The following is a 14,631-nucleotide window of genomic DNA, read 5'->3' on the forward strand; positions in this document are numbered from 1 at the left end:
GTCTTCTTTTTTCTTACGTCTGCACCCCCCCCCCGTCCCTTCCATCCTTTGAATCAGCCAGTGTGCAGCAAGAGGGTTCATCGGAGAAAAACAACAAAGAGCAATCCTCCCTGAGCCTGTCAGGTCAGAAATAACCTGAGCATAGGCGGCGGAATGGGAAGGGCACCGGGGCACCGTGCCCCCCTTTGATTTTGGCATTTTAACATTAGCCCTATGGGCGCTGCATGGAAAGAATGGGACCAAAAGTCGGCGGTGCCCCCCCCCCCTTAATTGAAGGTGCTCCGCGGCTACTGAACCTGATGACCGTTCGTTATGCCCTACTGCCCACGCTTCTTAAAATTTCAGTAGTAGTCAGTTATCTGGCCAATGTTTCCGTATAGGGGTTGGCAAACACAACTGAGCCTCGTGAGTGGGATGAGTACTGGACACAGAAGTGGACAATCTGTTGGCAAGGAGCCCGCAAGGATAATATCTCGAAACTCAGGACTACGTATACAAACACTTTAAAAGCATCTAAATCTATACTATAATCGAAAGCCGCATTGTTGTGAACTACCGGCACGTGCGTCCAATCACCATCAAGAACGGAAGTCCGACCTACAGCAAGCACGACAGTCCGATCATAGATGTATTGAAAAATAACTAGCAACTTTAAACATCGCCTTCCTCAGCCACGCTCTACACCGCATCACATAAGAAAACCGCCAATATCGATTACAAAACACACATAAAGGAATTTCGTAGGTAGAGATCAGAGGAATACTTCACCTCCTTTATCTGGCGCGTCAATAGGTATAAAGTAATCTTTGGCGTCTACGCACTAGCAACATCTATAATGCAAACAGCAGTTCAGAAACCATCCACTAAAATTGCAACAAGGCAAGGGTTGGTCAAAATAAATTATAGTCACCGTGATAAATAGCAAACGAAATACAGAACAAGCAAGCACAACAAAGCATTCCACACTCGTTTAGACTGTACCTACAATATGCCTACATAAGACATTGCAGCAGTGTACAAGGGAAACATTCTTTAACCCTATTCCTGGCGGGGGGCCTCAGGAGCCCCCCCCCCTGAGGTTTTTTGGTTATATCTCCCAAACGCGTTGAGCTAGGAAGCTCAAATTTTCTGACTTTTCCTAAAAGGCTTCTACGCAACATGTCTGAAAATTTTGAGTTGATCTGACCTCAGGTCAGGTCACCAGAGGCGGTTTGGTGACGCTACCTCAGAAAAGTTTGCAATCACGCCAGAGCTAGAGTTTTTGACCGATCAATTTCTTCTCTTCAGGGTTTAGTTAGGGTACCAGTATGTGCAATTTGTATATCTCGGAATTTTGATATCGGTGACCTAAGGTCAGGTCAATTTCGCGACCTCCCCATTATAAGTCAATGGGGGAAAAATCAACTCCCTGTTTTTACCACTAAAACGGGTCGGAATGGCCCCATATACCATACATGACTTCATATACGATCAACCTTCACTACCTTCAGGTCTGTTTTGCTGTTGGGCAGCTGTGAGGTCATGTGACGTCATCAAAGGTCACCAAAGGTTTTTGGCCAATAACTCCGTACAGGAACAAGATACAGACGCGTGGATGGTCTCATTGTGTTCAGCTCGTCAAGACGCATCGAATGATATACATGATGACCTCGAGGTCACGTGACCTGAGGTCAACCTTTGACCTTGACCTTTCGAGGTCAACATATATATATCATTCGATGCGGATTGACGAGAGGATCACGATTATGCCCTTAGTTTTTTCCTATCTTGACTAATTCGAAAGTTATTCGAGAAAAACTCTCTCCATATCTAGTGCCGCCATTTTGACTTTTTCGACCCCTGTGACGTCATCTTTGACCTGACCTGAAAATGACCTTAGTAAAAATTGTAGATCTTGGCCGTGCGTATCCGATGCCGTTTACCGCTTGTCGCTATCTTGCTTCGTTCTCGAGATCTCAGGGGGGGGCCGAATCGGCCCCCCCCCCCGCCAGTTTCTTGTCCCGGCGGAGCCCGCCAGGAATAGGGTTAAAGATGCTAACGTGAGGAGTTTTAAAAGTTTGGTGAACATAGTTACGAGTCACTGCACAAGAAATGTCGCGGTCGCCAGCCGGCCCAGGCGAAAGAGTCGACGGAGACGGCGTCAAACAAACCCGAGAGGGGGTAGTTTCATCCGCATCAGCGGAGGCGCTCTCTCTGTTAAGGTCGTCAGTTACCAGCCGCAGCACCCTGCTGGCGATTTGATAGCTGCTCTCATTCTCAGCTGGCTGAGCGCCATGTGCCGGGTCATCCGGCTCCATGATTTCCCCTTTCATTAGCAGCTGCTGTTGTAGTTATTGTTGTTGCGTTCCTTTCAGCTGCTGCCGCAGCATAGCCGTATGGTTCTGGATGGTTCTCACGGCGGCAGCCAGGGTCACCAAATCCGTCTCCCCGTAGCCACACCAGACTCGGGAAAATGTACCGAGATGTACCGAGCCAATGTTGCAGCACTCGCGGCATTCATCGGTAGGACTCCGCCCAACCCAATGTCGGCACTGGCAGGAGCCCGACCAGTGGTCCAAGCGAAACTGATGAAAATCGACAGCTGATGAGCGGTCCTCCACTGACGCCGGACGGGTGGCGACGGCGCGGCCGGTCCTGGAGCTGGAACAGCAGAATGGACCGGATAGACGGCGGTCGACCCATATCGACCGGTACCATCCGTCCGGCCAGCTCCTCCAACACCGCTCTTAGGGCGAATAGCTGTTGTTGTTGTTGTGCTGTCCCTCCAGGCTCTGGTGAGCTGTAGCCTTAACGGCTCTGGAGGTACCTGGCGACCCTCGCCAGGGCCGCCACCGCGTCGTCTCGTCGCACGTCGCTCAGGCTCGGGAAGATGGTGCCGAAGATGCGGAGCCGGGCGTTCATCAGCGCCGGGCACCGCAGAAGGACATGGTCCGGGGTGTCGGCCTCTTCGCCGCAGGCGCGGCACCATCCTGCCCGGCATCCCCGATCACTGCACTGGGCGCACTCCGGCGATGGGTGCCGCCCGATTCTGTGCAGGTACTGGGCTGACCCGGACCAGTGTCCTGCTCGTAGTTGGTGGGTCTCCACTGCGTCCAGCCTGTTGGGTCCACGAACCGGCGGCGGGGGACGCCCCTCCATCAGCGGGGCGAATAGCTCGCCGCGCGTGCTAGAGCAGAGGGCGCCTGCCGCGACACGCACCTCTCGGATGTCGCGGTTCGGGGGGGGGGTGGCCCCTCCTCCTCCATCTAGCACACCATCGGTGGCGGAGCTGTCTGACCAGATCAAGCTCGCCTCAGACGGGAGCTCCGCCAGACGACTTTCCGCCGCCTTGGCTCGCCAGCCGTCGCGCCCAAACTCGCTTCAGGCCGTGAGTCTATAGCCGGCGCGGTGGCGTGGCTTCGCCATGGTAGCCTTGGGCGGGTTATCCTCAGAGAACGCATTCGCATTGGCGAGGAGCCGAGCAGCGCCACGAGTCCTGAAAAGACCAAACAATATCAATAGACAATCAAAACTGTAAAAAATTGGCATTAACTGCGCAACTGATGTTTGCTTGTTTGTTTGTTTATTAGGGTTTACGGGCGCTGCGGTGGTCATTTTGCACCCATGAAGCTGTTCTGGTGAACCTGCGCAACTGAGCAGTGATCATGCTATAACTTATGTTTGGCGTAGTACCAGGGTTCCACCTAAAATTTCGGCGCACGTCAGGTGTAACGTCACATGCGACAAATTCAGCGCATGTCAGTTGGGCAAACTAAGGCTGATGGAATAATATAAAACGAGGGCACCAAAAATTGATCCTAAATGACCATACTTGGACATTATTGCAGACCCTCTCTGTATCACCAATTGTCAGAAAACAAGCGGTTTCAAGGAGCGTTAGAGAGTCATGAAGCCAGGATAAAACACAGTGCTATTTTCTAAAAACAGTTTTTACATGATAGAGTTAGGCAACTCTCTCCCTCTCTCTCCGTTTACCATTCGCAAGGCCAAAAAGGCCAATTGGTTTTGAAAGACATTGGATTACAAGCTGAGAATTTTTTACTTTATCATAAAATCTTAAACCTGCGTGTAGATAAAGTCTGAACGGTGGTTTGTAGGCTGATAGGTTGGAGGTTGAAGGTTAGTAGGGAAGGTAAGGTCAGGATGATTTCTGCTTTTTATTTTCATTGGACTTCAGTCTTCATCAACACACGCATCAAAAATATCATCTATTTGAGCATCTTCAAGCCTCAATATACAAGTTGTACCACAAAAAATTAAAAATTGATGTCATGCCAACATATGGTCATGATTTTTACCACCAGAATTGAATTAAATGCCTATTGATGCTTTACCTAATATTTTGAAGCCTGAAATCTGATTAACCAAACATTTTTTTCTTGTGTTGGCAGTCTAAAATTTGGCTGGCTTGAGCGCGATGCTATTGCTCTAGCAGAATCTCAAACGGATGTCTACCAAGTGCCACTCCCAAGAAAGTTTTTCAAGATTCTAAAACCACAAACTTTGTTGCTGCCTGATCGTGTGATGGTAAATCAAATGATAGCACTCCGTCTGAGGCCAGTTTTACAAACAGAAAATAGCCACCTGCCGGATTATTTTGCCTAAAGGCTAATTCACATATGGAGTGTAGGTAAATGGTGAAGCCCTCACTGCTTACATGCCTATCGCGTTTACCCTCTGTATGTTGTACCTACGTGGAATGGATATATGAGGAGAAAAATTCCAGGCAGCTATTTTTGTTGGTAAATCGGGTAAAGTAAAACTGGCCTCTGAACGAAAATTTGGACTGAGTGAGATGTCGGCTCTTTGGTGGTTTGGATAGGAGTTGATGATTTTAATTGAAAGGTTAAAAGGAAAGGGCAGGGGCGCGGGAACTACTTTCCGACTGGGGGGCACACCATAATAGAGATCAACCTAGGGTATCCCCAAATCTAGTTTTCTCACCGGTTTTAGGCCACTTATTTTTCACCCCTCGGCTTTTTCAACAAAAAAAGAAAACATTTGCAAAAAAAAGTGTGGTATTCCGTCTCAAAGATGTGGGGGCACCGCCCCCACGGCCCCAGAGTTGGGGGGGCAAGCTGCCCCCACTGCCCCCCCGGCTCTCGCGCCTATGGGAAAGGGTTTCAAGACAATCGGCATGACAAACCAACACCTTACCTGCAGTTCAAGTTTGTCGATTTCTTCATCAAAATCTAGTCTTCGTCTAGTCCACAAATTAAGATAAAATTACTGGATAGGTACAACTTCTTCTTCTTCTTCTTCTTCTGCACCTCACCTGCCACCCCCTACACTTCTACCTTATTCTGATAAATATCTTTACATAATTTTCACAAGAATGCCACTCAACGGGGTAGATCTAAAAGAGTGCAGGGCTTAAGTTTTGAGCTAGGACGCGTGTATATCACACCACGGTGAGATTTACATAATGCATCGCACTGTAGTGTAAACCTCACCCGGGTGTGATTTACACAATACACTACTCCTGTGTATATCACACCACGCGGAGTGTGATTTACACAGTGGGCCGGCAATGCGTAAATCACACCGGGGTGTGATATACACAATGTGCTCCTAGTGTGTAAATCACACCCGGGTGTCAGACCACGCAGCACCTGGGTGTGATTTACACAGTAGGCCTAGCCAATGTGTAAATCTCACCGTGGTGTGATATACACTGTGTGCTCGGTAGTGGGTAAATCACACCTGGGTGTCAAACCACGCAGCACCTGGGTGAGATTTACACAGTAGGCACGGTAACAAGACACTTAACCAAACCTTAGACCTGACCTGACCTAACCTAACCTAACCTAACCTAACCTAACCTAACCTAACCTAACCTAACCTAACCTAACCTAACCTAACCTAACCGGACCTACTGATTTTTGCCTACCCGTGGATGAGGAAGAAGGTACTCGCATGAAGAGATTGCAAGCAATGGTAAGTCAAATATTTTTAGGTTAAGTGGTTGTGCATCAGGCTTCAGGCCTTCGGCCTGAAGCCAGATACACAACCACTTAACCTAAAAATATTTGACTTACCATTGCCTGTAATCTCTCCTAAGGCATTGCCTTCGGCACTGCACCGCTTCGCCACGAGCATTCAGACGTCGCTTTCCATATTGTATTGGTGCTTTTAAACTTGTCGGTCGGCAGCGAACCCACCGCTACCAAGGAAAAGCGAAAATGCGGGAAAAAGCGCCCGCACCGACGGGACTCGAACCCGCAACATTCGTATCATCGTGCAAGCACCTTCACCACTAGGCCAGGCGGTCAGCTGATTCCGGGAGAGAGGACGCCCGGAATCCCGCCGGAATATTCGTAGTGCTTAGTCTGATCTGACCAATGGGCGAGCAGAGTCACTGCTCTGACCAATGGACGTTCAGCGTTGCTATGACGTCACATCGTGGTGAGATATACACACAGCTGCCCTCTCTGTGTATTCCTCACCCGGGTGTGATTTACACTACGTAGTAGATTTTGTGTATATAACACCGGGGTGGGTGTGATTTACACAAATGGCCGGTATTGTGTAAATCTCACCGTGGTGTGATATACACGGTCCCTTTGAGCTACAGAGTTCTCAGTGATTTTGAGACACCCAATATGTCTTTGGCACGCCGTATTTGTCTCTCACCGCTTGCGAATTCGGCGATATGATTGGTCGAAGGCCGAGGCTATGGGTCCAAGAAAAGGCCAAGATTCCTGCCAAGATCCTTACAGATAGCCAAGACCGATGACTGACGTGACTGACGGCATGTTACTGCCCTTGGCATATTGCCAATGCACTGCTCCGTCATATCGGCAGTGATGTCAACAGTCATATCGGAAGTAATATGGTAGCTAAACGCAAAAACCATTTGGTGTATGGCTACCATACTTTTCCGATAACGAGACATTCTAGATCAATCTCTCTACTGTTGGCGACATCTGCTGAGAAATCCCAAGACCGAACGCAAGCACATAAAAGTAATGCACTCTAAGGATGCGTTCGAAATCTGGGAAGTGACGGATTTCATTCCTCAATGCCTGTCCCAGCCCAGCCTAATCCCCATGCTGTTCGTTCCGCCATCTATTGCCATGTTTTGCATTCGCACTTCATGAATTGACCACCCCGCCAAGAAGGTTGGTATCAAGTTGGTATAGGTGTCGCATTGCTCTGGTCGATCAAGCTGACCGCTGAGCCAACTGTCTGGAGAGTGGAGCCGATCCAAAAAACGCAGAAATTCAAAAGACCGACTCCAAAGCAATGGCAGCATGCATATCAAAAGAGCGTCATTCTGTCATGATTGCGTCAGAAGCAAACATAATGGCAAGAGTTTCTTGTGTGTCGGTAGGCGCGTGTGGAGCCGCTGGACCGACCGGGGACGTACCCAAGGGGGGACGGACGGGGTGCGCCTCCCCCCTAGGGGTTTTCAGGGCCCATGCTGGCAGAAGGCCAACGTTGGCCAAAATCACGTCGGAGACGAACGAAATTCATGGGAATCCCCCAAAAAATCACGTCAGGACTCAGGACAATCAAGGCTCTCCGACTCGCCTGCCACCTAGGGCCCTTCAATTTACTGCGTGGGGCCTCCTGTGAATAACCGCTAGTGTCTGTGTCTGACCACTAGGACCCTGGACCCCTCTGACTCCTCGGGTAGAGGGCCCTCTGTAGGTAGGAGGCTCTCTCTACGGGATTCCTCCGCTCCCCCCCCCCTCGGCCAAATTCTAGGTTATACGTGCCTGCGCTAAGCCGGGGTCGGAGAGAGGAGTTGACGACCGAATGACAAGGAGTACTCGTCCTGAAAGTTGTGGTGCTGTGGGGCTGTTCACCACATATCAGTGACTGGATTTAACGGTAATCAGAAATGGAGAATATCAACCTGGTGCGTGTTCCAAAAATTCAATCAGTTCGATCCAAACGGCCCCAAGTAAAAGAATTAATTAAAAGAGCGGGTTGTTATATTTAAATTACCAAAACGAAGTCAAAAACCAAAACAGCGAATCAGACAATGGAGCGACGAAGAGACGAGAATGAAATCCAAGTTTGCCAAATATGCCCTGTCTAATTAAAAGTTCTAAATCCCGGACAGAACGGGCCTAATGGAGCCAGACGTGACGCGTCTGCTCGGGTCAAGAGCTCGGCCTAGAAGTCCCTGGGAGCGCGCGGCCCGACGCAGCGGGCCGGGCCCAGACATGCGCAGAAGCACTCGGACACCACGTGGCTGCCGATCGGAGCGCGGATTGGTCACTGGCCGACGCACTGCGGCAGCGCAGGCCGCAGCCACGCGGTCGCATCGTGATGGGACAAAGTTCACGAACAGACACGTCCTGGGCCGCCCCCCAGCGCCGGGGCGGGGTAGCGACGTCACAAGTCGGCGCGCGAATCGGTCTGCGCCGGGAACTCCCGTGCCGGCCGGCGACACACGTGGTTACCACAGTACTCACCGCCTCAGCGCGGAGCGCATACACGATAAGCCAAAACAATCACTTTTCACATCACTCGGTGCGCGACGTGATCGACACTTCACTGCGCGACGCAATAATCACTACACGGTACGGCGCAACGCAATTGTCACTGCACGGTCCTCCGCGACGCAAGAATCACTACACCGCGCGACGCAGTTATCACTTCACTGTCGGCGCCACGCGATCAGGATCGTCCTCGAACGCACGTACGCGGGCGCACTCAAAAGTATCGGAAGTCCGGTTGCGGCCGGAAGTGCACGCGGCGGCCGCTGCGGGTGTGCACCGGCGCAGCCGCGGACGGCTTGTCGTCCTCGTCCGGCGATGCGGAAGACGTCACTCCAGGTCTTGAAGTCCTCTTGCTGGACGGTCTTGTAGTCGTTGGCGTCTGTGTCGGCTCGTCGGGCGCCCCAGTGGCGAGGGGCCCGAGCGAGGTCGACGGTGACGGCTGCTGCTCCGGAGCCGTAGGCTCGGTACTGCTCGGACCAAGCGTGTCCGCAGATGGCGGCATGTGTGCCGGTTTGAGTCTGTCGACGCTTACAGTGTCGTGGGCGCCAGTCGGCAGCTCCAACGTGAACACTTTAGGGCTGCGTCTGATGACTCGCATGGGGCCGCGGTACGGGGACTCCAGAGAGTGCCGCACGCGGTCAACGCGTACCCACACGTGTGTGCATGTCATGAGATCGGGTGGCACGTGCGTCGGTGGTGTGCGGGCGTGGTTCGAGCCCTGTGAGAGTGTGACGAAATCGATTTCTGACATACGCTTTGCCAGTTCTTGGACGTACTTTGTCCCGACGGGGACCTTCTCGACGGCGCAGCGGGGAAACAGCACCTGCGCGCCTGTGACGGCAGTGAATGCCGAAAAACCTGACTCTGCTGGCATAGCTCTTATACCTAGCAAAACTACTGGTAGCGCGCGCAGCCACTCTTGCCTGCGCGCCCGGATGGCTGCTTTGAGCGTTCGGTGGACTCTTTCCACCATCCCATTACATGTCGGATGATAAGCAGTGGTTCGGAGGCGATGGAAACCTATCATTGAAGACAAGTGTGAAAACAGTTCTGACTCGAATTGGGAACCGCGGTCCGTGACTACATGCAGTGGCACTCCGAACCGGGACACCCAAGTGTCGAGGAAAGCAGAGGCTACACTTTCCGCGGTGATCGAGACCAACGGCACGGCCTCGACCCAACGCGTGGCGCGATCGATGCATGTCAACAAATAACGAAATGGTGCGGTGAAGGGGTGCCCGTGAGGTACTGACGGGGGCAGCGGCCCGACTATGTCTATATGTACAGTTTCGAACCGCTGTGAGGGCACGTCAAACCGACCGGGCGGAGAACGAGTGTGCCTGTGCACCTTGGCTTCCTGGCATGCTCCACACTCCTTCACCCATCGCGCAATGTCACGGCGCATATCATGCCAGAAATAGCGTGAGCTGATGAGGCGGGTGGTGCCTTTCCTACCCGGGTGCGACAGGCCGTGGAAACGATCAAACACGGCGCGCCTGCATGCCTCTGGTACGTACGGGCGTGGATGTGGTCCAGTGTTTTCACACAGGACTGTGATGTCGCCAGACAGTGTTACTGGCTCCAATCGGGAGGTGTCCTGCGGGTTTGAGCGCGATCCTGGACCTGACTCGGAATGCTGGTGCTCTGTATCGGCATTGTCGGTGTCTCTCCTTTTCCTGTTTCTGAGCCGCCGCGATAAAATGGAGGTCACATGCATCGAGGGACACTGCATTTACCGGGCGACTGAGGCAGTCCGCCACCACGTTGTCACTGCCACGAATGTACGAGACCTCCGTGATGTATTCCGTGACGACACACCAGTGGCGCTGTTGGCGGTCAGACTTAGCCGTGTGCGGGCTGTGAAAAGCGCGCACTAGTGGCTTGTGGTCTGTTCGGAGGGTAACGTGGCGGCCTTCGATCATGTCACGAAAATGGAGTGTGGCCAGATAAGCCGCGAGTAGCTCTCTGTCATACGCGGCGTACTTCTGTTGGGCCTGACTGAGCTTCCGTGAAAAGAAGCCAATGGGAACGGGTACTCCGTCCACAATCTGATGGAGCGCGGCACCCACCGCGACTTGTGATGCGTCAGTAACGAGCTCGTACTGCTCGCAGTGTGGCACTGGGTGTGGAAGAGTGCAGGCGCCGGCCAGCGCTGCTTTACTGTCACTGAACGCCTGAGTCTGTTCCTCTGTCCACGTCAGTTCTTTGCTTTTTGGGTTGAGTCGAATCAGTTCGGTCAGGTGGAACGTGACATCGGCGAATCGCGGAATCATACGCCGGTAGAAGCCGATGAGTCCCAGATAGCGACGCAGTGACTCTGAGTCATGCGGTAGAGGGAGGTCCAGAATCTCCTTCACTCTGGCCTTGGGAGGTGTGACACCTGTGCTGGTGACGTCATGACCGAGGAAGATGAGTGACTTCTTCATGAACTCGCATTTCTCCAGTGAGATGCGAAGCTTGTGCTCAGCCAGCTTGCTGAACACGAGGCGCAAATCTTTCTCATGCTGCTCCTGGTTCTCGGAAAATACCAGAATATCGTCGAGATAGACGAATACGCACGGCACGTCTCGGAAGACGCCGTCCATGACCCTCTGGAATGTGGCACCTGCGTTGCGAAGCCCCATTGGTATGAAGGCGTATTCGTACAAGCCGAAGGGCGTGGTGACGGCCGTCTTCTCTGAGTCAGCGGGGTTCATAGGCACCTGGTGATATGCACGGAGCAGATCGATTTTGCTGAACCACTGAGCGTTGTGGAGCTTGGTTGGGAGGCTCTGAATGTGCGGCAGTGGGTAGCGGTCCGGTTTGGTTACGGCGTTGAGCGCGCGGTAATCACCGGTGACACGCCACTCACCAGGGGTACTCTTCGGAACCATGTGAATGGGTGAGGCCCACGGGGACCTAGAGGGACGAATCACTCCTGTTTTGAGCAGCACATCGAGTGCTTGCTTTGCTGCGGTTAGTTTGTCGGGCGGCAGCTTGCGTGGGCTGGCGAACGTGGGTGGAGCGCTGCCGGTGTCGATGAAGTGAGTGGTTTTGATTGGCGAGTCTGTGTAATCCGGCTGGCTAGGGCTGAGAACAGCGGGGTGATCCTCTAGGATGGGCCGCACTGCCTCAGGCACCTGAGCGAGATCATTTATCACCAAATGAACAGACTCCCCGGTCGTCGGTACACCGGGAGCAGAGAGCAGAGTGGTGGAGTCGCGGAGAACTTGGGAACCACAATCGACAACCAACGAGTTGTGAGCGAGAAAATCGTTACCGAGTAGTGGCTCTGTCACTTCAGCCACTACAAATGTCCATGTGTATCTGCGTCTGAGTGTGGGGAGGACAATGTCGAGAGTGGCCTCGCCATGCACGCGCAGTGGCTGCCCGCTGGCAGTCGTGATCGAAACAGCGGACGGGTGAATTAGAGTTCCATTCACATAGGAGGGTGGAACCAGGGATACACCAGCGCCAGTATCCACGATGAATTTCAGGGGCTGATCATTCACCTTGGCTGTGACCCTAAGGAGCGGCAGGCCGAGGGCTGCGTTTACGGCCTGCTCCTCTCGTTTCCCGACTCTGAGGCTGCACGGGAGGGAGATGCAGCTCGTGAGGACGGCTGCATGGTCAGATCAGCAGCTTTGTCGGGCCAGTGACACCATGGCTTGCAAGTGCGTGCTCTGCTGCCGAAAAACAGGTGAGCACGGCACACTTTCGGCTTCTGGTCAGGGTGGAACGGCGTGAGACCGAAAGACGCCCTTGAATCACGAGCATCACGAGCAGGGGAGTGTGTGGCGGCTCGGCTCTGCGGCTGAGTGGCCCTGTGGTACCTTGGGTGCTGCTGAGCCACAAGGAACGCCTGTGAGTCAGACTGTGGGTCCTGATCCTGACAGTGAACCATGTTAGCAGCTGAGTTTTGCACAAGAGGCATCAGTTCGTCCGCGAGTTTGCCCAACTGCGACAATGAGAGCTCGCGCTGAGAAGCCAGGGCCGTAGCAATGCCTGTGGGTAGCGACTGGATAAATTTGTGCCGAACGAGATCGTCTCCGACACCAACTTTGTCGGCCACCTCTCTGAGTTCGCTTAGAAAGAGTGAGGGCCGGCCCGTCAGACGCGTTTTGCTGATCAGTTTCTCAAACATCTCTGGCTTTGTCTTTTCGTACATGTCAGTGACGGCTGTCTGTAGCTCAGAGAAATTTTTGTTGCTCAAGACAGCACGCGGAATGTGCGAGATGGTTTCCGGAGGCAGGGCAGAGAGAACGTGGTAGAATTTGGTCTGCGAGTTGGTGATTTTGGCAATGTTAAATTGAGCGTCCATAATAGCAAACCAGCCGTCAACCGCGGTGTCCATAAAAACCGGCGGCTTGATCGAGACATGATGGACCGGCTCAGCATGAGCGGGTTCCATCGTGCCCTCGTTCGTCATGATCGTTAAAGTATAGCCGGTGTTTGCAATGCACTGAACAATTAAAATTTAAAACACCGAGTGCAAAATCCGAAAGAGCCAATGGAACGCCGAAATAAAATCACCGAGACGATAAATGCCTAACTAATCACACGGCGGAGAGATGGCACAGAAACCATCATGGAAAAGTGGCGCAGAAGCCACTGTGGAGCGACGGAATAGCAATCCATGTGGGGGAATAATATAATATAATTGATTCGGGAATGAGCGGAGGCGACAACCCGAAAGTATGGAAAGATCGAACAAGAATCACGTCGGCGGTCACCAATATGTGGTGCTGTGGGGCTGTTCACCACATATCAGTGACTGGATTTAACGGTAATCAGAAATGGAGAATATCAACCTGGTGCGTGTTCCAAAAATTCAATCAGTTCGATCCAAACGGCCCCAAGTAAAAGAATTAATTAAAAGAGCGGGTTGTTATATTTAAATTACCAAAACGAAGTCAAAAACCAAAACAGCGAATCAGACAATGGAGCGACGAAGAGACGAGAATGAAATCCAAGTTTGCCAAATATGCCCTGTCTAATTAAAAGTTCTAAATCCCGGACAGAACGGGCCTAATGGAGCCAGACGTGACGCGTCTGCTCGGGTCAAGAGCTCGGCCTAGAAGTCCCTGGGAGCGCGCGGCCCGACGCAGCGGGCCGGGCCCAGACATGCGCAGAAGCACTCGGACACCACGTGGCTGCCGATCGGAGCGCGGATTGGTCACTGGCCGACGCACTGCGGCAGCGCAGGCCGCAGCCACGCGGTCGCATCGTGATGGGACAAAGTTCACGAACAGACACGTCCTGGGCCGCCCCCCAGCGCCGGGGCGGGGTAGCGACGTCACAAGTCGGCGCGCGAATCGGTCTGCGCCGGGAACTCCCGTGCCGGCCGGCGACACACGTGGTTACCACAAAGTAAACATTTGTAATATAAACAATCCAAAGCTGTTCAGTATTTATATCATTCGAGAGCAGTGCCTTCAATTTGGATACACTTAGCATTCATTTCCCACACCCGTGTACACTCCACGAAGGCTTCTCCGCTGCGGACTCCCGCTTCCGCCGATGCGTCAGTTCTGTTATGGTCGGTAGTGGCGATTAACACGGCGATATCCTTGGAGCGACACAGGACGACCGAAACACGATGGCGGCGACCATGGAACTGTTTATTTTTTATGTGCTTCCATATGACCGGGGGGTGAGACCAAATGAAGGGAAAGGAAGACGTGCCCCATCACAACACCCCCCCCCCCTCAAGACGCATGCGTCGGTACAAGATACGTATTGCGTCTAACACATAAACAAAAATGTACACCACACACGGTGTGGACGCACGAACTCAGTCGTACGTCTGGTCCGCCCTGCGCACGGTCAGTCGGGCCGGACGGCGACGGCGGCGCGTCCCACGGCGCACTGAGCTGGGGTCGTCGGCGCTGTTCCGCAGCACCGGTGGTGCCGGCTGTCCGCCCGCCGGCGCAGCGGCGGCGGTCTCCTCCGTGCCGTCGGGTGCCGAGCTCGGAGCGAGCTGCTGCCGGCGCCCGGGTGCAGGTGTGGCGGCGCCCTCCGAGATGAGAGATCTCTGGGGTCGCAGATAGCGCTGGTTCCGCCAGTAGACTCGGCCACTGGGCAGCCGGACCAGGTAGTCGCGCCGCTGTCCGACCGCCGTGATGACGCCGACGCGGTCCCACAGCCCCGACCGCGGGTCTTGGACGAGCACACGCCGACCCATGGTGAGCGCGCTGTG

The 14,631-nt window shown here is 53.2% G+C and overlaps 1 long non-coding RNA gene across 1 annotated transcript; it reads right to left on the bottom strand.

Moving 5' to 3' along the window:
- Nucleotides 1-614: 614 nt before the first annotated feature.
- LOC122368451 lies at nt 615-5,193 on the bottom strand. Its single transcript, XR_006254242.1, has 2 exons — nt 5,158-5,193; nt 615-3,475 (listed from the first exon to the last, which is right to left on the bottom strand). It is a non-coding gene; the product is annotated as an uncharacterized LOC122368451 (long non-coding RNA).
- Between the last annotated feature and the right edge of the window lie 9,438 nt (nt 5,194-14,631).

The sequence above is a fragment of the Amphibalanus amphitrite genome, unplaced genomic scaffold (genome assembly GCF_019059575.1).
Source record: "Amphibalanus amphitrite isolate SeventyFive unplaced genomic scaffold, NRLGWU_Aamphi_draft 000948F_arrow, whole genome shotgun sequence".
NCBI lineage: Eukaryota > Metazoa > Arthropoda > Thecostraca > Balanomorpha > Balanidae > Amphibalanus > Amphibalanus amphitrite.